This window comes from Leptonychotes weddellii, chromosome 8 (assembly GCF_054177405.1).
Source record: "Leptonychotes weddellii isolate Sample4059 chromosome 8, ASM5417740v2, whole genome shotgun sequence".
NCBI classification, from domain to species: Eukaryota; Metazoa; Chordata; class Mammalia; order Carnivora; family Phocidae; genus Leptonychotes; species Leptonychotes weddellii.
The window spans coordinates 1,506,785-1,532,072 of NC_138376.1; the positions used below are offsets into that span (position 1 = coordinate 1,506,785).

At 43.6% G+C, this 25,288-nt stretch overlaps 2 long non-coding RNA genes and 4 other non-coding genes across 6 annotated transcripts in view; 3 read left to right on the forward strand and 3 right to left on the reverse strand.

The window, feature by feature from the left end:
• The window catches only part of LOC145722801 (uncharacterized), a 287,389-nt gene that overhangs the window by 119,352 nt on the left and 142,749 nt on the right, over window positions 1-25,288 (forward strand). The gene's annotated exons all lie outside the window — the stretch shown is intronic.
• LOC115941762 (uncharacterized) lies at window positions 12-3,225 on the forward strand. The gene is made up of 3 exons (XR_004076496.2): window positions 12-143; window positions 1,676-1,886; window positions 3,020-3,225. It is a non-coding gene; the product is annotated as an uncharacterized LOC115941762 (long non-coding RNA).
• Window positions 1,791-1,879, reverse strand: TRNAY-GUA (transfer RNA tyrosine (anticodon GUA)). The gene is given in 2 exon segments: window positions 1,791-1,826; window positions 1,843-1,879. It is a non-coding gene; the product is annotated as a tRNA-Tyr (tRNA).
• On the reverse strand, window positions 10,625-10,712 carry TRNAY-GUA (transfer RNA tyrosine (anticodon GUA)). The gene is given in 2 exon segments: window positions 10,625-10,660; window positions 10,676-10,712. It is a non-coding gene; the product is annotated as a tRNA-Tyr (tRNA).
• On the forward strand, window positions 14,033-14,105 carry TRNAA-AGC (transfer RNA alanine (anticodon AGC)). Its single transcript has one exon. It is a non-coding gene; the product is annotated as a tRNA-Ala (tRNA).
• TRNAY-GUA (transfer RNA tyrosine (anticodon GUA)) lies at window positions 15,898-15,986 on the reverse strand. Its single transcript is given in 2 exon segments — window positions 15,898-15,933; window positions 15,950-15,986. It is a non-coding gene; the product is annotated as a tRNA-Tyr (tRNA).

Sequence of the window (25,288 nt, forward strand, 5' to 3'; positions counted from 1 at the left end):
CGGGGCCGACGGGGCGGAGATGAACGGCAGGACGAGACTGGGTGCCGAGAGCGGAAGTGGGATTCGAAGCGGGAAGGCGGGACCTGAGGCTCGCGGTGGCCGAACTGGCGGCGCTCGGGGCTGCCGCGGCCGGCGCCGAGCGGGTAGGTCCGCAGGTGGACGCGCCCTAGAGAGCGCCTCGGCGAGATGGGAGAACGCGGGAGGCGGGCTCTTCTGGAAATGTGGGAAAGCTCTGGGGAGTTGGGAGATCGAAGCGGCATTTGACCCAGGGGACCCGGGTGCGACTCCGGCTGGGGCATGATTCGCCTTTACGGTTGACTCAGACTTCTTGAGTTTTGAAACGTGAATTATTTTTCAAAACTTAACTTCGAGTTCTGAATGTTTTTACGTTTTGAAAATGTAGGTTAATTTGGCAAATACAAGTTTTGGAAACTTAGATTTTGAATACTTCAGTTGTGACCTCATTTAGTTTAAAACCTTTTGTGTACTTTAAAATATTAATTTGCAATTCGGTTTTGTGAACAATGTCCAGGAAATTTTAACGGGCAACAGTTATTTCTCCTGTTTTCAAAACGTTATTCGCGTTGGTTGACACGTGATGCATGCTGATATTATAAACACCTGTTGTCCTGTGTACACACGGCCCGGACTGCGGCGACCCCGGGGCGGCGCGCCAACCCTGCTCTCCCGGGACCGGCGTCTGCTGCGGGCCCCGGCGCGGCGGGGCGGGCGGTCCTCGCACCGCAGCCGAGGCCTCTCCCGCGGGCGCCGGGCGCAGGCCCTCCCCGCAGTGCGGGGACCGCCCGGCAGGGGGCGCCGTCCGCGCGCTCTTGGCGCCGCCGTTCCTCCCGCGCGCACCTGCTGCTGGGCCGACTGCAAAGACCAGCCGCCGCGAATGCGGAGCCGCCGTGCAGCCGGCTTTGTGGAAGGGGCCCGGACGAGTGTGAGCATAGCGTAAGCCCGCCCTCGCTGCAGCGGGACAGGCTTTCCTATCCCGCTGGAACGGGCGGGTGCGCACAGAAACCGGGCGAGGGGTCCACAGCTACCATCCGAGGTGACATCTCCTGCCAGGCAGGCGCCCCAGTTTAGTTCTGCCGGAACAGGGCGCCACGCTCTTCCGTGGAGAGGGCGAAAGAGCCGAGAAACCAGCCTCCTCGAGTTCTTACACCAGTTTCGGTAATTTTATGGAAGGGAACTTTCTGTCAGTTGCCCGCCGCTGCCTTTTTTGGAGGCGGGAGGGGGCGGTAAGAGGAACTGAATTCCTGTCTTCAAAACACGGAGCAACGATGGATGAGAGGAGAGCGCATCTCGGTATTGCTTCAAGAGGTCGGGGGTGGAAGGGGGCATGTGGGGGGATAGAGGATGCCAGTCTACAGGTGCGAGGCCTCTGGTGGTCATTTACGCTGTTTTCTCTACTTTGTGTGTATTTGAAATTCCCATTAATAAAATGTTTATTCACTTAAACATCAACATAACAGAAAGGCCATGGGACCTCCAAAATAAAATGAAAACCTTGGGCCAAGAGGTCCTTCCCGTTCTCCACGCGCCCCATGATCCTTGCCCAAACTCCATGAAAAGTCAGTCTCCCTGGAGACCCCGTCTTACATGCGCAGCTTCTTGTGTATGTACCTGCGGATCGTTTATTTATTTATTTATTTCTTATTATTATTTTCAGTCTTACAAGTTCATCTGTGAGCACAAACGACAAGGTGCCCAACTGTTCAAGTTTTCTTATCTGCGGTAAGGGTCCACGCAAGCGGCCTCAGTGAAAAACCTGTCAAAAGGCTAAGTCCTTCGAGCCGGATTCGAACCAGCGACCTAAGGATGACCATGTCTGAACATCTACAGTCCTCCGCTCTACCAACTGAGCTATCGAAGGATTGGTGGTATGGTTTGCTAGAATACTTTGAATAATGTTTATCCCAGTGGCTTTAACCATTTTTTTTTTTTTTTAATTACAGGCAAACATGATTTTTTTCTAGGGTGCTAGAAATGTTCTAAACTGATAGGGGTGGTGATCATAGAGGTATATTAAAAAATTAATACCCTTGAACACTTAAGTTTTGTGTTTTTTACTTTCTGATTTCAGTCTTTAAAAAAGAGAACACCACCACCCATGTTCCATGTCCTGCTCACTTAGGCATAATATAGATAGGACCATCACCCTTATTTCTCCTGCTGTCCCTCTGTCCCTTCTGCCTCCGGCCTCTCTATTAAAGTGATGGATAAATGATAATTTACCCTACATGTAGACAGCTGGGTTAAAGAGGAATCTATTGTCTTGAAGTGGACATACTGCTGAGTTCATTTTGGCAGCTTTGCAATTCTTTTTGAAGGACAATGAAAATAATGTATAGACATAAAAGTACTTGACCCAAGACAAGAGGCATTGTGTGTGTGCGTGTGTGTTTAGGAATTGAGTGGCGCATATTTAGTGGGGCAAATAAATGAAACACACCCCTCTCCAAATTTAAAAAAAGAGATTTAGACCTGGGTTTGTGGGGATGCTGTCAGGTACTGCTAATGAGTACCTATTACGGCATTGGGCTTCCTGGCTGAACACCGATGGAGAAAGCAGGAAGCCGTCTGGACAGACTTTTCTTGATGATGTATCTACAGAAAAGATTTTCGGTGAATTTATAAGAGTATTGCTTATTAAAAATCTAAGTACTTCAAACTGTAGTCTTGGAAAAATAAATCTTTCTTCAAAAGGTCCTATCCAGTGATTTCCATGAGAAATCTGCAACACATAATTTATATTTAATTCAGTTATTCAGTTCCCTCTCATGAGACATGAGGTACATTTCTTTCCAGTAATCTAACCTAATCTGGGGGAAATGTGAGAATGCTAGAGTAGAAAAGACTTAGAGAAACGAGCAGTTTCTGTGTGAGACCATCTCTTTCACATACTGAGTGTCCTGACAGAGCCTTGAACACCACAGACATGAAAGCAGTCATACTCTAGGATCTAAGTTCACATTGTGTCTCAAATAAAAGCTTTTCTTTCTTGTTTTTAAAGGAAAAAATGGAGGCACCTGGGTGGTTAAGTTGTTAAGCGTCTGCCTTCGGCTCAGGTCATGATCCCAGGGTCCTGGGATCGAGCCCCACGCCGGGCTCCCTGCTCCACGGGAAGCCTGCTTCTCCCTCTCCCACTCCCCCTGCTTGTGTTCCCTCTCTGGCTGTGTCTCTCTGTCAAATGAATAAATAAAATCTTTAAAAAAATAAAAAAAATAAAGGAAAAAATGTTTACATTTTACTTAAGCATCTTAGAACACACACAGATTGACACGATATTCATCACAAAGGACAACACTTTGTTTCAGACGTCTCTCCTCATCTCGGAAGCCTCCCTTGCCATAACACAGCAGCTAATCCAAATTTCTTTCTCTTTTCTCTTGTTTATAAACTTCCAAACTCCCTCTCTTAGCCAGTGCTCATTGGCTTTTGACTCTCCGAGTGTCTCCTCATCTTCAGCATCTGCCTTTTTTTCTTGTGTAACTCTCTAGCTTTTCCAGTAGGTCAGAGCTTTCCTCTTACCCGATCTACCACTCTCTCTCTTTTTTTTGGAGTTTATTTAAATTCAAGTTAGTTAACATAGAGTGTATTATTAGTTTCAGGGATAGAATTTAGCGATTCGTCACTTACCTATAACACCCAGTGCTCATTACATCCAGTGCCCTCCTTAATGCCCATCACCCAATTACCACACCCCCCACCCACCTCCCCTGCAGCCCCAATTTTCACAAAGGGCACAGTGGGACCTGAGAAAAGGTTCCGTATTTTTCTCATCAGCCAGTGCTAGGTAATGTACAAGTACTCATTTGAGATCCCAGAGCCTAATGTCTCAGTCATGTCGTATTGCAGAGTTGATTTAAGCCTGAAATGGTTCTATAGCTAACTGACTCAAACTTGCCTGCTCCTAAAGCTTACAGACAATATTCCAATGGAATATTCAGCAATAAAAAGAAGCAAACTATTGATAGATGTAACAACAGGGATGAATCTCCTGTGCCTTATCCTAAAGGCAGCTACAAAAGGCTACATAAGACATTCTTATAAGCACAAAACTAAAGGAATAGAAAACATCAGTAGTTAGCGGGTTAGAATGTAGGGGGAGGAGTTAGCTGCAAAAGGAACATGGAGAAGTTGGGGGTGTGATGTAACCATTTCATATCTTCATTGTGGGTGTGGTTATATGACTGTATACATTTGTCAGAACTCATGGTACTAAAAAGGGACATCTTATGTAAATATTGCCTGAATTTTTAAAGTGGGAAAAGAAACTTCCGAAAAACTAAACCAGGTGAAAAGTTAAAGTGTAGGTTAGAATTTATTAGAAATCAATAAATCTTATTATCAGATTTAAAAAGACCTATATGATTATCTCAATAGACGCAGAATAAACATGACAAAATTAGGATGCATTCATGGATTAAATTTCTGCCAACTAGTAATATAAGAGAATTTCATCAACCTATAAAAGACATATTGAAAAACCCTACCATTAGCATATTTAGTAGTGAAAGACTGAATGGTTTGTCACTAAGATCAGGTCTAGAACAAGGATATCTGACCTTGACTTCTATTCAGTATTGCCCTGGAGGTTCTAGCCAGTACAAGTCAAGAAAGAAAGAAAAGCATAGATTTGAAAAGGAAAAACTATATTCATATCTGATGTGATGATTATGAAAAAATGCTGAAGAATCTACTGTAAATCTACTGCAAATAATAAGTTTACCAAAGCCAAAGGACACAAATATAATAAATTATAATTCTACTTATTAATAAGTATTCTGGTTTATTGAACTTGAAATATAAATACCATTCGGAAGGGTTAAAAAGTGAAATTTTTAGAGATAAATTTAACAAAAAATACAATAAAAACAACACATTCTATAACAGAAAAATCCACATTTTTCAGATGCAAAGTCTTCCAAATTGACTTATATATTTAACGCCATCCCAGTCAAAATCTCAGTGAGCAGTTTTGTAAAAATGACAAGCTGATTCTAAAATTTGTATAGACTACAAAAGATGCAAAATATCCAAAACAGTTGTGAAGGAGAACAAAGTTAGAGGACTTAACACTACCTGGTTACAAGACTTACTATAAAGCTAGATAGAGTCCAGAAAAATGTACCAGCATATATACATAATCAGCTGACTTTGACAGAGGTGCCAAGGACCAGATCGTCCTTAACAAATGGCGCTGGAAAAAGTGGATATTCACATGCTACTAAAGGAACTCAGACCCTACACAGCATAATGGACAAAACTCAAAATGGATGAAGACCTAAACATAACGATTAAAACTGTCAAACTTCTAGAAGAAAAACTAGGAGAAAACGCTTTGTAACTTTAGGTTAAGCAAAAAATTCTTAGAGCACAAAAAGCATAAACTATAAAGAAAAAAATGGGGGGCATCTGGGTGGCTCAGTCAGTTAAGCGTCTGCCTTCGGCTCTCGTCATGATCCCAGGGTCCTGGGATGGAGCCCCATGTTGGGCTCGTTGCTCAGCAGGGAGCCTGCCTCTCCCCTGCCGGCCGTTTCCCCTGCTTGTGCTTGCTCTCTGGCTCTCTCTGTGTCAAATAAATAAATACAATCTTAAAAAAAAAAAATTTAAAAAATGATAAATTGGATTTCATCAAAGACTAAAGAAAAAATCTCAAAAGATGCTTAAGAACTTAAGATAATTAAAGGGCAAGTGACAGGTTGGGGAAAAATATATGCAAAACATTCAGGTAAGTGTTTAAGTGATAAATGATGAAGGGCTTGGATCCAGAATGTATAACACACGTGTACAACTCAATAGTGAGCCATTGTTTTAATAGGCAAATGATTTGGATAGATAGTTCACAAAACAAAATGTACAGATGGCCAATAAGCCCATGATATGGATCCTCAATCTTGTTATTCATTAGGGAAATGCAAGTTACAAGCCTCAGTGAATGAGAGTTCCTGTTGGCTTAACATCCTCACCAGCATTTGGTGTTGTGTTTTGTATTTTGGCCGTTCCAACAGGTGTGTAGTGGCTTCTCATTGATTTTTCAATTTACAATTCCCTGATTACATATGATGTGGCGGATCTTTTATTTGCCACCTGTATATCTTCTTTGGTGAGTTGTCCAGATATTTTGCCCAAGTTGTTTATTTTATTGTTGAGTTTTAAAAGCTTTTTGTATATTTTGGATAGCAGTCCTTTATCAGATATGTCCTTTGCACATATTTTCTCCCAGTCTGTGGCTTCTCTTCTTATTCTTTTGACAGTGTCTTTTTGAAGAAGTTTTTAATTTTAATGAAGTCCAACTTACCAATTATTTTTTTTCCATGAAGTGTGCCTTTGGTGTTACATCTAAAAAGTTGCCACACACACAAAGTTATTGCCATGCTCAAGGCTACCTACATTTTTTCCTTTGTTATCCTCTGGTGATATTATAGTTTTGCATTTTACATTTAGGTGTATGATAATTTTGAGTTAACTTTTGTGATTCATTTTTTTTTTGCATGTGGATATTTAGTTCTACCACCATTTGTTAAAAATACTGTTGATTGATTTTTGACATAGACAACACAGTAATTCTATAGAGAAAGGATAAGCTTTCAGTAACTGATGTTGGTACAACTGGACATTCATATATAAAACAAAAAAATCTTTTACCATCAATACGATATAAATCAATATGATATAAAATAATTAATTCAAGTTTGATCAGAGACCTAAATGTAAAAGATAAAACTTCCAGAAGAAAATCTCTGTGACCTTTGGTTAGGCAAAAAATTCTTAGAACACCAAAGAACACAAAAAATACAAGGTACAAAAGAAAAAAAAAGATAAATTGGGCTTCATCAAAATTTTAATATTTGCTTTTCAAAAGATGGTGCTAAGAAATGAAAAATCAAACCACAGACTAGGAGAAAATATTGCAGGGCAAACACCTGATAGACAAGACTTTTATCCAGAATATATAAAGCATTCCAGAACTCAGTAAGGAGGCAAACAATTCAATTTTTTTAAAAAAGGGAAGGATTTCAACAGACACTCCGCCAAAGAAGATATACAGATGACAACTACCTGAAAAAGTAGACATCAGTAGTCGAGGGAAATATGAATTAAAACCACATGAGATGCCTCCACACAGTCATCGTAGGAGGCAAAATTCTAAGACGGCCCCAAGATTCCCACCCACCTCTTATAATATCTGAATAATCCCTGCCCCATAAATGTGGGTAGGACATGTGAATGTGTTGTGTTAGGTACAAATTTGAATGGCTAATATTTAAAAGACTGTTCCAAGTGTTGTCTAAGATGTAGAGAAACGAGCTCTCATCCATTGCTAATAAGAATGTAAAATGGGGGCGCCTGGGTAGCTCAGTTGGTTAAGTGACTGCCTTTGGCTCAGGTCATGATCCTGGAGTCCCGGGATCTAGTCCCACATCGGGGTCCCTGCTCAGCGGGGAGTCTGCTTCTCCCCCTGACCCTCCTCCCTCTCATTCTCTCTGTCTCAAATAAATAAATAAAATCTTAAAAAAAAAAAATGCAAAATGGTACAGCCACGTTGGATAACAGTTGGTAGTTTCTTTGAAAGTTAAATATACACCTACCATAGGATCCAGCAATCCAACTCCTGTGTATTCACTGATAATAAAACACATGGCCACACTTATATCCAAAATATTTATAGCCACACAATAATTTGCGAAGACCGCCATCACAACATACCACAGACTGGGTGACTTAAACAGAAATTTCTCTCCTCACAGCTCTAGAGGCTGGAAGTCCAAGATCAAGGTGTCAGCAGGACTGATTTCTTCTGAGGCCTCTGCTTGGCTTGAAGAAAGGTGCCTCCTTGTTTGCTCTGTACATGGTCGTTCCTCTGCACGCTTCTGCCCCTGCTGTCTCTCTCTGTGTCCTAATCTCCTCTTCCTATAAAGACACCAGTCAGACTGGGTCCAGGCACCCTACCGGCCTCATTCGAATGTAGTAACTTCCGTCAAGGCCCTATCTCCAAATACAGTCTCATTCTGAGGTACTGGAAATTAGGGCTTTAACATATGAATGGGGGGCATGTAATTCAGCCCATAACAAGCAGTTTTATTAATAATAATAAAAACAGTAACGAAATTTCATCAGCTGGTGAATGAATAAACAAATTGTAGAACATCCCTACAATGGACTACTGAACAGTAAAAAGAATGAGCTGTGGATACACACATGACAAGGATGAATCTCAACAGCGTTGCGCTAAATGGAGAAAGCCAGACTCAAAAAGCTGCATACTGTAGGAGTCTATTCCTAGAACCATCTGGCAAAGGCATAAATAAGTACAGTGACAGAAAGCAGATCAGTGCTTCTGAAGGCACAAGTCAACTTTCTGGAGAGATGAAAACGTTTTAATATCATGAGTGTTGTGGTTATATGATTGAATATAATTTTCAAAACTCAGCAAACTATATACTTAAAAAGGAATGAATTTTACTGTGTTTAAATTGCATTTCAATAGAGGTAATTAAAAACAAAACAAAACTAGTTAACCATACAAAAACTTCAACATCAATTTGATGTCTTGCTGAGCAGTCTATTTCTTCCTACACACAGCCTCCTTATCAGATTCCCAGTTAACTCGTTTACTTTTCTTTTGCCCATAGTATGTATTATTTTTAACATATGATACCATTACACAAATTTGTTTTTACCATATTTTAAATTTTCCAATACTTTCAAGCTGATGTTTTCAGTATTATATCCAACAGTTGTAGTTGTTCTAAATGCCACGTTTGGGAAATGAGATGTCCCTTCTGGAAGTCTGAGAGCTAATGAGCAATCCACCACACCCCTCTGTACCCTTACCCTGACAAAATGATTTATGATCTGAGTTGTAGAGGATCTACAAGTCAGGGTCCCAGAATGGACCACCAGCCAAGCCATGATTTATATGACACAGAAATAAGAGTATCTGGTTATGAGCCACCATGATCAGCAGGAGGGGGGAACGCTTATTACTACACTGTAACTTAACCTATTCAGGTAGATACATACGGGAAATTTGAAAGTCTAAATCCACTAAGAAGGCTTATTCACCTCCTAGGAAAATACCCAACAAAAAATGTGTGAACTTCTGTGCCAAGATATATGGTAAGAGTACTCAGATTTTTTTTTTTTTTTTTTACAAATGTCCATGTGATATCAGTGAGTGAAGAAAAAGTTCGGTGAAGTTTTGCCAAGAGCCTACCTGTCAGCCTAATGTCATTTTATACTACTTTAAGAGATGTAATTTTTTTCAGTCACTCCAAGAAATGGGTTCTAGGAAAATGTTCTGAGATAATTTCTAATAAAAGGCTGAGGCTCTTTGTGGAATTCCTAAGTGTGTTGAGCTAAAAGTAGAACCGATTCATTGGAGTGAATACAAGTCTTGGATTGGGATTTGAACGTACTGTGGCAGTTTTTCAAGACTGGAAACTGCAGCAGCTGCAGCAAAAAGGGCTTAAGGTAAGTGCTCGGACAGAGGCCCTGTGTCATTTTCCGTGTCAGCCATAGTGACCGCCCTTGTCCTCTTCGCTCAGGATTCAGGCTGCTTTCCTTTGTTCTTGGTAGCTCCTCCCAGCCGTTTGGTGTTTGGGAACAGGCTTGCCCAAAGGCAGACTGAAAATTATGGCAGGAGTCTTCAAATCCAAACCCTCCTAATTCCTTGCTGCTCCTGAAAATTACCACTCAAGATCATTTTCAAATGTCGAGTTTTACATCAAAGTCTGCGTAAACAGACTGAGCATGCTACTCCATGCGAAGTTCCACGACGATGTCCCCTGTGTGTGCCGTGTTTCTTCCGCGGCCGAGAGCTACGGGAAACCGGGTCGCTGTCCTGTCCCCCGTTCGGTTCTGACGGCAGGGCGCGTGCGCGCTCGAGCTCGTTTTCCCTGGAAAACGCGCGCGCGCCGTCAGCTTGAACGGAGACGGCTCTCCGTGAGTTTTCCTCCACTCCCGGCGTGTGCAGAGGGGGCCAAGGGGCCGAGCGGGGCCTGTCCGCATCCAGGATTTGTGCGGGCGCGGTGCGGATTTGGGGAGATGGTGCCAACGGGGTGGCTGTATCTGGGCGATGGGTCCGGTGAAGTTCATGATGCTATTTCCCACTTTGGGGTAGGTCTGAAAGTTCTCCCATAAAAAGCCTCTTCAGGAATTACCAGGGTGACCGGGGATCCGCGCGGCCGCGGGGACCCGCCTCCCCAGGGGCGGGGTCTGGAGACCCGGGGGCGGGGCGCGCCTGGCAGCCGCGCGCGTGCGCCCTCCTCCCGGCTGCGCGGCGCGGGGGCCGGCGTGGGGCGCGGGGCGCGGGGCGCAGCGCGGGAGCGGGGCCGCGGGGGCGGCGGTGCGCACGGCTGCGCTCCACGCGGGGAAAGGCGAGCGGAGTCAGCGGGGAAGGTCTTCCGCAGGGCCGGCGGCCCTTCCCCACAGCAGCCGCCGCGGCCGCCCGCGCGCTCCGCAAATAAGAGAGGTCAGCGCCTTCTCGTCTCAGCGGAAAGTGCACCCTGCCCTCGGGAGACACGCGGGAAGGGGTTATTCCCCGACGTTCCGGAAGGATCTAAATTTTACGGCGGCTTCGCTGGAGGAGGCTGGGTTTCCAAAAGTCTCGTCCTTCGAGCCGGATTCGAACCAGCGACCTAAGGATGCCCAACTGTCACCTCTACAGTCCTCCGCTCTACCAACTGAGCTATCGAAGGACTCCTGGGGAGGGCTTTTACAGGATTCCTAAAATAACCTCTGTCCAGATGGTTTGCGCTGGTGATGTTCATATTCACTTTTAGAAGTGCGATTTTAAGCTGTCTTCTCGGACACCGAATGTATTTTATATAGTGATCCGGACACCTGGTCCGTGGGTTTATAAAAACATAAAATTCATTGCGTTGTACATCTAAGACGTTAGGATATTACTTATGTCTATCTCAAGACAAAATCCCAAAGGGTATCCCGTGTTCTCTTACCCTAGGAATAATACAGCTGAAAGTAATGCCTTGGATTACGCCCAATTTCCTTCCCTCCTCTCTGGTTACTTCCTCCTCCTTCTTTCAAAAACGTCAAAGTTTGCTCAATAAATGTTATAGTTGCCCTAAATACAGACAGCTAGGTTGAAGAAGATCTCTGGGTTGTGAACAGAGCAATGCCCCCTGCATTTTGGTAAATTACAGTACTCCATTCTGAAAGTCAAATGGGAAATCGTGTATATTCATAACTCTAATGATGAAAAATGTGAAGTGTTCTGTGTGTGCATGTGTGTGTGTAAATTTTTTTTAGTTGTATAATTGATTTGACTGGTTCATATTATGTTGCCTAATTATAGTAGAGCAATTAAAATGAAACACAAATCCTTAAAATTCTTAAATGGAAATATAAATACTCCTTTTCCAAAGCAAATCATCCAACATGGAGTTTCAACAGAGATTGATCAGTTTCCTTGAACCTACTACAAAAAATAGACACAGATGGATAACATGCTACACTATCTGGAGCAAACTTTCCTCCAATACATTTAAGGGAAAAAGTGAATTTCTCTATAAAATATCTGTGCTTATTAAAATAAAATTTCTACAAAACTATATTATTGAAAACATTCCAAATTTTTCTTCAAATGGCAATCACCAATGCTTCCTATTAGAAATGTTGAAATCACATAGTTGTTCTTGAACTCAGCAATTAAATCCCTTTCCATGAGAAACTAAGAGAATAGCGCCTAGTAACTTTTCTTTTAATGTTCCTAAACTAATAGAGAATTCGCAGCTAGAGAAAAAGGATCCTAAGAAGTGGACAGTTTCTCTTGACATTATCAGGTGTCCTTTCCATGTCTTGAATACCAAGTGGAAAATAGCAAAGTTGCCAACAAGTGGTGAAATTTCAGGCTGGTGCTGGATTCATTACTGGGGCAACACTTAGAGGAACAGGAAGTCCCCAGAAGGGAAACGGGAATGAGTAAGCCCACCTTTCCTCCTCCTCCAGGCTTGCATTCTTCTCCTAGCTTACCTTCTGGCAAACATGGGCGCAAGCAGGACATCAGTAATGTGATTTACAGAGTATTATCTCCTTTATCACATGGCAGATTTAAAAAGGATTGTTGTCTTAGTCTGCTCAGGTTGCTGTGACAAAGTACCACAGACTGGGTGGCTTAAACACCAGAAATTAATTTTTCTCATAGTGCTGGAGGCTGGAAGTCCATGACCAAGGCGATGAACATTCGGTTCCTGGTGAGAGCTCTCTTCTTGGCTTGCAGTTGGTCGCGTCCTGTGTCTTCACACAGAGAGTGAGCTCTCTGGTGTCTCCACTCATCATGACACTGATCCTAGATATCAGGATTACCACCCTTACGACCTTATTAACCTTAATTACATTCCTATTCCAAATACAGTCACATTGGGGGTTAGAGCTGAAACATAAGAATTGGGGGGGGGGTGTGGGGAGACACAATTCAGTCCAGAGCAGAGAGCTTAGAGTTGAGCCAATAGTTTAACAACTGGTAAAACTTCCATGTGAATTTTAAAATAGTCGTCTTGATTTTCATTTAGTCTCTGTGGAAACTGAGTGTTGGAAAATGTAATCCCCAATCCAGTGTTACTGGAAACCAGCACTCCCAGCTCATGGTTGAAAGCCCCCAAACAAACCAGTCACTCCCAGTTCAGTCAGTCATGCCAATGCCCAATCTGTGGATCTGAGCTGTGGAATTGGGCTCCGTTCTGTCACTAAAATTCCACACCTACACTCCTAGGAGAATCATGGAAAATAAATAGGGAGAAAAAAAATGAGTGGAGGCCAAGCTGACTTCTGCAGCTGGGGAAATTCTGTCCTGGGAAGAGTAGGGGAAGCACCCAGATGACCGACAGAATCAGGGTACGGCTGGCCTGGAGCCAAGTTTTGAAATGAATGGTGGTTTCTACATCCACTTTGAATACCTGAGTCGTGAACTCTCTTGTCTAAGTTGTGGGGAGGCAAGTAGGTGGAAGGGTTCTTCCCTCAGAAAGGTATTCATCTGTTTTTACCAGCCCTGATTGCAATGAAAAAGCAAACAAGAAGAGCAAACGTTAAGGGTATTTTAAGGATCCTGGAAAGGCCTGCTCTGCAAAGAGACAGAGTCACTTTCTTAAATGAGATGTTTCTCCTGCCTTTGAATTTTGATCACTTGCTTCAGTGTCATTGAGAGTAAAAAATAACAAGAAACCAAAGAGAGGAAGTCTCCAAGGACGGGATATTAGGCAAAGAGACAGTTGAAGGTGTTGGTTACTTCATACGGCTTTCCTGCACGTGATGGCCTTCCGGCTCCGACCCAGCACCTAGCACAGTACCTGGTACCTAGTACCCAATAGGTCCAGAAGAAAAAGACACCACTTTGCATTTTTGCAAAGACTCTGGATGTAAGCCTGCAGTCATAATTATCTTAGCATCCTAGTAATGTTTACCTTAGAAAAGTAAAAAATTGCTAGTACACCCTTGAACAAACTCGGCACTGCAGAAGCCAGAATGGAAGGAGAAATTAACTGGGACGCGCGCCCCCTCGTGGCCATGTGTCCACGGGCGGTGATTTTTTTTAAAAAGGCTGACGGCGGACCCCTTAAGAGGGGTAATCTGTAGGGACCCTGGACAATCTGTTTCTGGAGCCAGCAGAGTCAACTGGTGGAAACTTTAGGGGTGCAGGGATTGTCAGGAACTATTGCGAAGGCCAAAGCCGAGCCTCACTGCCTGGGGCGCACCTGCAGTCTCCTCCGGTTGCCTGTTTTCCTCGGAGAGGGTTCCGGGGTTGAACCCCTGCCCGGTTTCTAAGACGAGTGTTTCTGAGGCCTCCCTGGCCCGGACTCCGCCTGCCCTCTGAGGTCTTGTACCGACGGGATCCAGAACTGTGGGACAGGTGGTAGGTGGCGCTGAGGGACGCGATCCCCACCGCTCCGCGGCCCCGCAGCTCGTTCACGTGGTCAACGCCCACTACAAACAGGTGGCAACGCGTCCCGAATCACCGGCGCACACCGAAGTGAGTAAGAGAGGCGCGGCGGCGCGGCAGGGCGGGGAATTAGCTCAAATGGTAGAGCGCTCGCTTAGCATGCGAGAGGTAGCGGGATCGATGCCCGCATTCTCCAGTTTTACGTCCTCTTACCCTTGGCCTTTATTCCTGCTCTAAGTACCGAGCTAAGTGAAACATTACCGGCTGAGAGCAGGGCCCGTTTCCTGACGGGGAAGGCCTTCCGTTCAAAAGCCACGCTCTCTGTTGTTCTTCAGACGGTGCCGGGATAGGCACGGCTGAGTTCTTTAGGATTTCTCAAACGTTTTGCACATTTGAATACCGGTCCCTGCCAGGGGGATTTACAAACCTACACTCCACTTATTTATGCATTAATATTACATGTTTACTCTCGGAATCTATTTCTCACATGTCCAACCTATTAAGGGCAACCTCAAGTTCTTAAAACTGGAACGAACGATTCCCATTTCTTAATGAGATGGTGAAGAGTCACATAATGTGTAGGTATGTTTGAGATTTGTTTTTTTAATACATGCACTCTTCCTCTTGTGGGGTCGTCTGGCTGCGTCTTTGGAGATGGTGGTGATAAGGCTGATCCTGAAACTGGACTATGGCAGAATATGGGCCAATTACGGGAGGGCGGAGAACCTCTGTGATGCCTTGGGGAGAAGCTCAGCCCAGGACTATCTAATAAACTTGGCATCCAAAGCCCAGATGTTATCTTTGAAAATAAAATTGGACCATTTTTCTTCTTTACTCTTTTGCCCCAATTTGCTTTCAAAAAGCAAGAAGTTAATCAGGAGCTCCCAGTTTAGACCAACCTTCAGCCCTTAATAGGGGTAGTTCCCAGTACGTTTTAGGGAGTGGTTCTCAAACCACTACCCCAATTCCAGAAGCCTGGGCTTCTGGGTTCTGAGATACACCAAAGTCTGAGAATCATTAAAGAATAAAAGTGCCGAAGCATAGGAAGGAAAATATCAGAAAATTGACAGGGACAAAATTCTCACACAACTCTTTTTACTTTGATCTAACATTTTTGTAGTTGACGACTCTTCCAGAGGTGCTTGTTATCACATTTTTGAGACAGGGTAGAAGTGGGATTCGTATATCCTAATGAGATTGGACCCAAATTAGCAAATGCTTTCTATTGTTAAGAGAAATCTCTATCCTTTTGACTAATTCCCAAAATGGGTAGAAAATCCTACCCCCCCCCCCGTCTATTATTTTTAATTCTAAAATGTTTGTTTCTCTTTTATCAGTGGTTCTCAAACCTTGCAGCACAGCAAATGTCACCTGGAAGCTTTTCAAACTACCAATGCCTAGGTCCCCACCTCCAAACTGGCCCAAGCAAAGGCGCTTTGTAAAATCTGCCCAGGTGATTCTATATCCACCAGTTTTTCTCAGCCAGGTTTGAAAGCCACTGTTAACAGAATTAAACCGGGAAGGGGGAGTAGCGGTCCTGAATTTCATCCGGCCCTGAGACGGTTCAGCATTCTTCACCTGGAAAAACACCTTTCCAGAGACTCGGGACTCTAAGTCCACCAGGGGGCGCGCCTGTCCCACCAATTCCCCGCAGGTCGTGTCCTTCCTACGCAGGTAGCGTCCTTCCTCCCGGGATTCAGGATCCCGGGTGGGGGAGCGGAGACACGTCTGCAGACCCCTCGCCCAGTGGGGCCGCCTCTGCTCCGCCTCGTCAGAGCTCCGTATTTCTCGGCGGCCGCCAGCTGTACTGTATGTAAAGCATGGGGTGGAAGTCTGATCGCGCGTATTAGTTACAGAAATTAATAATTTTAAAAACTGGATTCGTTGTACATCGGGAATAGTCTTAGCAGATGCACATCGAGGATATATGTAGCTGAGATACGCCTTTCCGGGGTGGGGATAAAAAGAAAACGACGCAAAACGCGAACTCCTTCGAGCCGGATTCGAACCAGCGACCTAAGGATGCCTGAGGAACTTCCACTACAGTCCTCCGCTCTACCAACTGAGCTATCGAAGGAACCACGCTGCTCGGCGTCCTCGCAGAGGATGCCATCTCTGCGCCAGGTTGGGCGTGTGTGGGTGCGAAGTTGCTTGATTCGGCCGTGTTGCTCATAGGTCTGTCCCAGCCGCGTCCACTTTTTTTTTTTTTTTTTTTTTTAAACCAGCACCCCGTCGGAACTGACATTCAAAGGTCCACTGCCCTGGACGGAGAAGAAAACGGGAGCATCCACTGGTTTGCAAAAAGGAAAATAAAATAAGGAAACATAGGAACGGATAAGAACTTAGCAAGAGCATCTTTTATTATGAGGAACGAATTTACCCAATTTTGACTCAACTTATAAATAGGATTTGAAGTACTTCAATCTGCAATTCTAACAGGATAATTAACAGGAGGAGGAAGAAAGAAGTATAGGGTTAAACTCTCCAAAACCATACTAAAATTTTATTTAATTGACATTAGTCTTTGTAGATAAACTAATCATCACACTAATCATAAATTAATCATAACTAATCATAAACTAATCATCACACTCAGCAAAAACCTATCGATAGGGAGCTAAAACAATGTTTTTAAATTATCTTAACATAAGGTAGAATGTAATGCCATTCAAATACTAGTTAATTTTGCAAAATGTGAGGTTTTAGTCTAGTTTTCTAGTTCAGACAGGAGTGTCTGAATCTCAAAAGGTCTATTACGCTCTTTGTTAATGAAATCGATCCGAAGTGGCAGCCGACATGTTTTATTCTTCACGTTCCATTAAACATCATTACCTTGTCCTATAATGCAGCCATACACATAGGGCAAACGATCCTCCTGAGACCCTCTGCGGCACAAAGAAAAATTTCTCTTTTCTGAGAAGGAACTAAAAGCAAGTTGCTCATCACTTAATTTGGCCATTAACCTCCTCAAGTCTTTATGAAACATCTATTTGAAGAGGAGTCGGTTGAATGAATTAAACATAAAATTTTGTCTCCTCCCCAAGCCCGATTGACTAAATAAGTTATTTTGTAGATGTAGTTAATATTCTCCATTTTGTCAAAGTACACCTTTCAAAAAGTTAAATGTATGACACTTACACAAATGTAAAAAAAAAAAAAAATTCCTCATTTTGTTCCGCTCCACATTAGAGGAGATTCAGAGGTTAAAAAGACAGAACTTAAGGGAGCTTCGAGGGGCACGGGGAGGGTACAGGCAGTAGATCTGAGGGATTCTGAGGTGTGTGTACAACCTGTATTCTTGTAGGTGAATTCTGATATATACGTATATCAGATATATCATCAAATATATATATCAGACAAAATTATATAATTTATATATAATTATATTTGTTAAATTATATTCTTTTATGTATATTTTCAAAATAACATAGAACTCAGTGTGAAAACGGCAAGCAGCAGGAAAAGTGTTGGTGTCCCTTTCTCTTTCTCCTTCCTAAGTATTCTTAGGCGCAGGTGGGGGAGGAATTCGAGCCCAGCTCGCCAGCTCTCTGCCCGGCTCGCGTAACGCAGCGAGCGGAGGGCCTGGGCCGCGGGAGTCCGGAGCCCCGGGTGGGACGGCTCGCAGACTCCCCCAGAAAACGAAAGCGCTCCGGGGCGCCCCTCGGCCGGAGGGGGTCTCCGTGTGGCCGCGCTCCGACGGCCGTGTCGGGCTCCCACCCGGAGGCGCTAGCCCCCTCTTCCACTTTTCTCGGCTTCCTCACTCGCCCCTGCGTCCCGCTCGCTCCGGGTGGGGTCGTGAGCGGGACTCCGCTCTCCCGCGGGCGGGAGGACACCGCGGCCAGGAAGCGGGGGGCGGGGCGCGCGGGGTCACGTGGCGGGAGGGCGGTGTCACGGGGCGGGAGGGCGGCGTCACGGGGCCGGAGGGCGGGGCCACCCGTATGTGTACCTATATATCACATCTGTATCCACTCAGCTGTCGATGGACTGGGTTGCTTCCCTATATTGGCTATTGTAAATAATGCTGCTATAAGTGTAGGAGTGGATATCTTTTCAGATTAGTGTTTTCATTTTCTTTCGGTTAATACCCAGTAGTGAAATTACTGGGTCACATGGTATTTCTATTTTTAATTTTCTGAGGAAACTCCACACTGTTTTCCACAGTGGTTGTACCAGTTTGCATTCCCACCAACAATGCATGAAGGTCCCTTTTTCTCCACATCCTCACCAACACTTGTTATTTCTTGTCTTTTTTATTCTAGCCGTTCTGACTGGTATGAGGTGGTATCTCATTGTGCTTTTGATCTGCATTTTCCTGATTAGTAATGTTGAGCATTTTTTCATGTGTTTGTTGGCCATTTGTATGTCTTCTTTGGAAAAATATCGATTTGGGTCCTCTGCCCATTTTTAATCAGATTATTTGGTTTTTGGGTGTTGAGTTGTGTAAGTTCTTCATATATTTTGGATACTAACCCCTTATCAGACATAGCATTTGTAAATATCTTCTCCCATTCAGTAGGCTGCCTTTTCATTTTGTTGATGGTTTCCTTCACTGTGCAAATGCTTTTTGATTTGGTGTATTCCCAGTTGTTTATTTTGCTTTTGTTTCCTTTGCCTCAGGAGATGTATCTAGAAAAATGTTGCTCAGTCCCATGTCAGAGAAATTACTACCTGTATTTTCTTCTAGGAGTTTTATGGTTTCCTGTCTCACATTTAGGTCCTTAATCCATTTTAAGTTTATTTCTGTGTATGGTATAAGAAGATGGTCCAGTTTCATTCTTCTGCATGTTGCTGTCCAGTTCTCCCAGCACCATTTACTGATAGATTAATTGGCCATATATATGTGGGTTTATTTCTGGGTTCTTTGCTCTGTTCCATTGGTCTATGTGTCTGTTTTTGTGCCAGTACCATATTGTTTTGATTACTACTGCTCCGTAGTATATCTTGAAGTATATGTGTTATAATATGTGATAGATCTTGAAATGTGAAATATATGGGGTTGTGATACCTCTAGCTTTGTTCTTTCTCAAGATGGCTTTGGCTATTTGGGGTCTTTTGTTGTTCTCTACACATTTTAGTGTATTTTGTCCTAGTTCTGTGAAAAATGCTGTTGGTGTTTGAGGGATTGCATTAAATCTGTAGATTACTTTGAGTAGTATGGACATTTTAACAATATTAATTCTTCCAGTTGATGAGCACGGAATATCTTTCCATTTGTTTGTGTCATCTTCAATTTCTTTCATCAGTGTTTAATAGTTTTCAGAGTGCGGGTTTTTTACTTCCTTGACTAAGTTTATTTCTAGGTATGCTATTCTATTCGCGTTATGCGAGCCGGGCAGAGAGCTGGCGAGCTGGGCTCGAATTCCTCCCCCACCTGTTTTCTCTTGAATTATTTTCTTAATTTCTCTTTCTGCTACTTCATTATTAATGTTCAGAACACTTAGGCCACTTCTGAATCCTGTCTTTTACTAGCTGTGTGACTTCTCAAACTTCCTTGGGTCCTGTGCAAAATGGGGATGATGATAATAAAGATAATACAGATCCTTAGGGGTATTATTGCGAATATGAAATAAAATAGCATTTGTAAAACAAAGTGTATGGGGTGCACTGCTCAGTCCCACCCCCACCGGCTCAAGCAGGGGAACCCTCACAGGGGGCTTTGACAGGTTTTCATCTGGGCCCCACCTTTCGGTAATTCAGAGTGGAACGTTCAAGAATACACCATATGAAGCATAAGGGCAACAGTTTAATCCTTAAAACAACAGGTCCCAAACAAGGTCACAAAAAATACAGGTACATAGAATTTAGACTACGTAAGTGATCAGATTTGAGTAAGATTAATTAAGGAAGCCCTCCTAGATGGAATGAAATTCTCTAGACAGGAATTTTGAAGAGGAGATTGATAAAAAACACTTTTGACAAAAGTAGAGACATTTTTCATTGATTCGAGGATCATGCATATATATGTGAGCAAGGTATTAAAGTTACTTGATATTTTTTTTTTACATTGGCCTCAGTAGTCATAATTGAATGGAAAGTCAGCTATTGGAGTTTTGAGACTAACATTAAGGAAAAGCAACGGTACATACACAACAGTGAGCTTTTTTTTTTTTTAAAGATTTTATTTATTTGACAGAGAGAGACAGTGAGAGAGGGAACACAAGCAGGGGGAGCAGGAGAGGGAGAAGCAGGCTCCCCGCCGAACAGAGAGCCCGATGCGGGGCTCGACCCCAGGACCCCGGGATCATGACCTGAGCCGAAGGCAGACGCTCACCGACTGAGCCACCCAGGCGCCCCGACAGTGGCCTTTATATTCACAAACATGTATCGGGCACTGACTATCCAGGTACTGTGTGTGCTAAGTGCCTGGAACACACAGCAATAACTAAGACAGTCTCCGTCCCCGGAAACTGTCAAAATTTAAAAGCTCAAAGAATGAGTTTGAGTAGGTCATGGAGTTAGTGGTTGTAGCTTTGAAGGTTTGACTCGGAATGTGTGGCATTTAAGTTAATGGAATAACTTAATAAAAGTATAAATAAATTATGTTCTATTAATGTAAACTTTTTTCTTTTTTTAGAAAAAGTCCTAGAATTCTTTGAACTCTAGACTCCAGTTGATTAGGCACAGATGTGCTGAGACACAGGTAGTGAAGATGACTGGCTGAGGCAAAACTAAACTAATCCTGTTTGCCACACAAGCCCTGCCTTAAGGTAGGTCGTTTCGCCTCTGGTGTGCTGTATACGTTGGCTGCAAATATCTCACATGAAGACTGTCATAAGATGTTTAAAATGCCAACAGATATAAGTATTTCCAGGAGTTTCTCAAAGTAAAATTTAACATTTTTTTCCCTTGAGGTTTTTTTTTTGGGTTTTTTTGTAACTTCTTCCTCCCTGATTTCCGGAAGCAGTATTCTATACTTGGAAATATAAGATTGAAGAAGGGAAAAGCTGAGAGTTGGAATGTAAGAAAATGTAAGAAAAGTAAAGGAAAAGTCTATAAAACTTGGCCAGACATTAGATAACCATCTGGAAAAAGAATTTAACCTGTCCAAGTACCTGATAGTACTAGGCATCACATACCCTTTACCGACTGAGGTCAGGGACCCTCTGTGCCGATGTGTTCATAGTTGGCTCTCGAGCATAGAGCATAGTGCCTTCAGTGTGGTGAGGTCTTTATAAGTGGTCATTGTTGTTATTAGTGCTTCATAAAGAAATTTTAGTGAATAAAAGAATGGTCATAGGCAGCTCTTGTGACACTTTATGAGGTAGGAATATTCTCAAAGAGGTCAGTTGTCCAAGAGTTTATTGCTATGAAACATAGTCACGGTCTATGCTGACATCAGACAATCTGCGTGATACCTTCACCTCTTGATGCTGAACACAACAACTACACACACAAGGAGAATCGGGGAGTCTGGCTGCCTGCTCTGGAAAAAAGGTACAACGTAGAGAACTGGTAGAGGATTTTGAGTTGCAGACAAGTTTGGTGAAAGGTAACTGAAAGCTGAATGTGAGAACTCATTATCCGATTATCCCCAGTCCTCTTGGCTACGTCGCTTTTCATACAGTCCGCCCCCCAGATAATGCGGGGACTTCTCCCTCAAGAAGCCTTATTACAACATGGCTCCCCTCAGGCCTTTCCCGACTCCTGGTCCCACCTCACCAGGCAGCCCCGTGACCCTGGCCAAGCTTGTTATAGCTGGAACAGGTACCCCCCCCACCTTTTTTTTTAACACCTACTGAATCATTAGCCAAGATCTGTGGAAGGCAATTTCTTGTCTCCTACTTGGATTCTTGTAGGTATTAGGGAGAGGTATCCCTTTTCTGACCTCCTTTTATTTTACTGTTTTCCCTTTCTGAAGCCTACTTTGAATCTGTTATTTCCGCACTGAATGCTGATATATTTCAAATGAGAACACATGTTCCTAGAAGGGTACCTATGGAGGGACCTTCCCAGACATAGTGAACTTTTTCGGATACTATTTCTTCCACTCAGATCCTAGGATTATTCACAGAAGCGTTAAGCAATGGGGGCGGTGCTTTATCCTTAATGAGACTGGTGTGTGACGGGCTTGAAAGAAAGAATGTTAATTTAATCTTTACACTGCAACACGAATGGATTGATTTCCTTGTTCTTTGTTACAGGACAGTTGCGGCCTCTTTCCCAGAGGCTCTACCCTGGAATCCAGTCATGTGCGCAGAAGATCTCTGAAAATGGCTGAGGTCATTCGTTACATTTTCCTCTTTATCTCCTGTTCAGAAAATGATACTGTCTTTTGTTCCCGGAATGCCTAGGCACCCCGGAAATCCAAACATCAAGCAGAGGCTATAGGGTGAGGAAAGGGACTTCAGGCTTTACAATAAGACTTGGGGCTTCTTAATATCCACAACATGTGGTCTGGAAATCCTCAATGGTCATTCTGTCTAGTAGGTAGAGTATCTGTATGAATCAGATATAAGGTCTTTGTTCCTTTGATTTTACTTGGTAAACGCTGGTGATTTCTTAACTATCCAATCCTGTCACCATCACCTATTTTTAAATCAGTCACACCAAGTCCCTTCATTTCCTAGGGCCAGACAGTTAAAACACAGCTGAGGATTTAATTCTCATCGAATCAGATACATTCACCCACTAGGTGGAAGACAGCCTTCTTGAAGGCACGGACCATGTTGTGTGTGTGTTTTCATTTTAAGTATCCAACACGAGAAAGGCACTTACTATAACTGTGTTCATCAGTTGATTTGAAAGATTCATTGCCTTGTTAAAGGACACTTGGAAAATAGTCAAGGTTCAGTGTACCCTTCTAGGAAAGTTACTTCTTGTTCATGCATTTAAATTGACTCGTGATTCTTGGTTTCATTGTGTATATAATGACAATAACTCCAAACACTAAGGAGTCCACCTAGTTTAAACCATGTGATTCCCTGTGCCTGACTTACAGGTGTGACTGCTCTAAACAGGGAAAATACAGAAGAGTTTCAGAACTAAATATAACCTCACACGGAGCAAGTGATCTATTAATGACAATATTCAGGCTCCTGGGTAAAGAAAAAAGGAATGTTTGGTTGGGAGAGGATGGAGAGTGGTAATTTGTGGTGACGCCATCATGCCCAGAAGTGGGCATCTCCATGTGGTGTGGACATTCCAGGGTTCGAGGCAGCCCGGGGGGGGGGGGGAGCAGACAGCAAGAAATATCAGGTGTTCACAACAACATAAGTAATGTTAGCATCTAATTCCTTTTGCTCTGATTATTCACTAGCCAACCTTTCATATGAATATTATCTTCCCAAATTTGAGGGCAATTATAAAACACACACACACTGGGCCACCTAAGTTTGTTTCTTGGTTCAAGTTTATAAAGCTGGCACTCTGACTTCAAGTGATTCTTGACTGTCCTTCACGGCCACCAGGCAGGCCCTGGGACAGCCTTCCAGGTATACCCAGAAATCCGGTCACTTCCCCACTCCTGCCCTGTGACCACTCTGGTCTGACTTGACACTTTTGGTCACCAGGAGCCTCCTAACAGGTGTCCTTGTTTCTGCCACTGTCCCCTTAAGATCTTTTCTCAACTCAACAGCCAGAGTTACCCTTTAAAAGGTAGATTAGGGGCGCCTGGGTGGCTCAGTCCTTAAGCGTCTGCCTTTGGCTCAGGTCATGATCCCAGGGTCCTGGGATGGAGCCCCACGTCGGGCTCCCTGCTCTGTGGGACACCTGCTTCTCCCTCTCCCACTCCCCCTGCTTGTGTTCCTGCTCTCGCTATCTCTCTCTGTCAAATAAATAAATAAACTCTTTAAAAAATAAAATAAAAAAAAAGGTAGATTAGATCCTGTTACTCTTCTGCACAGAAACTTCAGAGACTTCCTGTCTCACCCAGTTCAAAGTCCTTACAAAGCCTGTGAGGCCTCCCAGGTCATGTTTTTTCCTCCACCCCCTACGCCTTTCTCGTCGAACATTCTGTCCTAGCCACACTACTGCAGACATGCAGTTGCCTTCAGCTCTGCCTGATTCCTCTATTTAGAAACTTGTGAAAATAACCTCATGGATCCTCTGTGCTCAGATGTTACCTTTAGGATGCCTAACCCGACAACCCTGTTTGCTACTGCAACGTGCCTCCCCTGTTCCCAGCACTCTGACCACATTCTAACATCAAGTTTAGTTGACTTGTATGTTTATTTGTTGTTGTCTGCCTCCCTCCAAAGAATGAAACGGGCAGGGATCTTTGTTGGTTCACTGATAAATCCCAAACACCCAAAACAATGACTGACACATAGAAGTGATCAATACATGTGTGGGATGAATAAATGGCTGAGTATGTTTCATTTGGGTCATCAGGACCTCATCCCTCCAGAGTTTATCTGAACTGGGAAGAGGGAGGGAGAGAGAGAGGCAGAAAAACCCATAAAGTCAAGTTTGTGAACCCAAAAGCTACACATCTAGATTCAGCGTCTCCCATAAGATATTCGTTCCCCATGGAATTCTAGCCTGACGAGGCAGCCAACTTGCCATTTCCATCATGTTAGAATAGGAAGAACCACCTCAAAAGCACTGGTTTCTAAACAGAGATTCAGCTTCATGGGGGCTGAGATGGGGCCCAGGAATCAAATTTCTGAAGCTCGCCAGGTGATTCACCTGTAGAACCAGATTTGGGTTCCCAAGTTAGAGCATTTCCATTGGATTGTCCTGAGGCCTGAAGAGAACATTAGGACAGTGTTAGCGAAGAGAGAGGACCTCATCTGGCCAATTGTGCTTGTAGGATCAATGAAGACGTATGTATGTGTGTGCTTTCTCTATTGTGCCATGGGTTTTTTGGTCAATGAATGCTAGTGAACCCAGGAAAGCTTCAAAGGAATGATAAAAGAAGACATACATGGTGGAATTTTCGCAGAGGGACAGGGAAATCTCACAAAAAAGTCTTGGTCAATTTGACCATGGGAATGATTTTCAAGCCACTCAGTAAGAGCAAAATCCACGCCTAGCTGGGATAGTACTGCGCATGCGCAGAGCTGAGCCGCCCTCGTCCACACCCGGCACCGATTTGTAGGAGTAAGAGGGTACACGGTAGGCACGAAGTGAACGAACACGGGTGGCTGGACAGGGCAGGTTTTTTCGAGAGGGTGGAGAGTTCAGACGAGTTGGAGGCAGAAAAATAAGCCTAAATCTTTAGATTTTATTTTGTAGGCAATTGCAATGTGTTGTGGGTTGTTTGGTTCTTCCATTTGTCATATATGAAGGGAAGAAAGGTTGGAAACAGCATTATCTCTTAGGAGGCACGTTTTGCTGTCTAGGTGTGGGTGAACAGGAACCGAACAGGTGTGTGAGGTAGTGGTAATAGAAAATTCATCTCCCAATAAAATCCGACGAAATCAGAGAGGGAGACAAACC